Raw genomic sequence first — 1,737 nt, forward strand, 5'->3', positions numbered from 1 at the left:
GCACACTCCGCTGTAGAGTGAAAATTTCATTCTATAATTATTTTACTCTTTCGTCATTCTCACGATAATGGAATAATAGATATTATCAGCTGCGTACTTAAACGTATACTAGAAGTTAGTTTTGTTTGTTTCATTATTTCTTTGTAAACCGTGAATCTCTCTATATCTGACTGGTTGAGAAGATACTGATGTCGCAGAAACGAATATATATACATACACACTCCAAAAGCACACTCTGTGATTGCACAAACACGAAGTACCTGTCTCGGGGGACAACCTTCAAACGTAAAGATCCCACCAATCTTAGCAAAATCTATACGTTAATCTCAAGTGTACTGCAACATTTATAGCTAGTTGGAAATGTATGAGTGGAAGTGATAAAAACGTTTTCTGTCCACATCTGACTTCGAACGTAACATCGAGTAACCTTGAGTTCCTAACACCGAAGTATATGATCATGGTCTCGATGGCAGCTGACTGTTTATCTACAGTGTGTCAATGAATGGTGTTGAAAAATGAATGAACAGTGTAGCACTAGCCTTTTATAGTACAAAACGTAATGGATGTAGTGTTCGTATGTTGTGTGTGCCGTGCTGGGTGATGAAAAATCAATAAACAGTGTGACACTGGTTTCTAAATGATGAATTAAAATATTAGCAAAAATAAACGAAAAATTATGGAACACTAGTCAAATATGGAATGAGGCTGCGCTTTATTTAACAGGCTGGCCTTGTATTCAAGGTGGATGCAATCTCTAATACCTATCCGGTTATACTTATTAAAGTTTTATTAGGTATTCCTAAAATACTTCAAGCGATTGCCAGTACTGTTCATACTATAATGCCACATCCTTATAAAACTGGACTCTAAGTAAGAAAAGGCAACGGCCTTGCCGCAGTGGATGCACCGGTTCCCGTCAGACCACCGAAGTTAAGCGCTGTCGGGCGTGGCCGGCATTTGGATGGGTGACCATCCGGGCCGCCATGTGCTGTTGCCATTTTTCGGGGTGCACTCAGCCCCGTGATGCAAATTGAGGAGCTACTCGACCGAATAGTAGCGGCTCCGGTCAAACAAAACCATCATCACCGGGAGAGCGGTGTGATGACCACACGCCCCTCCTATCCGCATTCTCAGCAGATGATGATACGGCGGTCGGATGGTCCCGATTGGCCACTTGTGGCCTGAAAACGGAGTGCTAAGTAAACAAATGTCTGTATACATGGTGAGCCCAAACCCCACTACAAATGTTCGTAGGTTGTCCAGGGATATTTCTGAGTATTTTGATACAAGGTAACGGTGGTCTCTGGTGGCTCGTTACAGAGTAATTGTATTTCGTTTGATTCGTTACCCTCAATTATTTTCCTCTATACATTACAGTGAAAGAATCAGCACAACAGTGTAGATGTCAACAGTAGTTCTTCGTATCCCTTAGGGGAAAAATAAATAAAAAAATAAAGTAAAATATACTAATTTCATTAACTCATGGTGTCTGCCGTTGACAATCAGTAAAGCCCACTTCACTCTGCGCCCTGAATCTTGCATTGATCTTCTTTTCTCTCCAGCAGTATTAGTCGTATCTTCACAGTCTTACACAACAATAAAGACAGGTATACTGAAGAAGAGCTGGCCAATATGCGCCCCATGTGTAGGATCACTGAATGCAACGCAAGACCATTACAACGACGTTATGGTGAGCTGCTCCTGTATGAGGAGGCGTTTGAAGTGTTTAGCGTAGCC

At 41.6% G+C, this 1,737-nt stretch overlaps 1 pseudogene; it reads left to right on the plus strand.

Annotated features, from left to right (window-relative positions):
• Positions 1 to 879: 879 nt before the first annotated feature.
• LOC124803506 lies at positions 880 to 997 on the plus strand (annotated as a pseudogene).
• Positions 998 to 1,737: the final 740 nt, after the last annotated feature.

This window comes from Schistocerca piceifrons, chromosome 6 (assembly GCF_021461385.2).
Source record: "Schistocerca piceifrons isolate TAMUIC-IGC-003096 chromosome 6, iqSchPice1.1, whole genome shotgun sequence".
Taxonomy (NCBI): Eukaryota; Metazoa; Arthropoda; class Insecta; order Orthoptera; family Acrididae; genus Schistocerca; species Schistocerca piceifrons.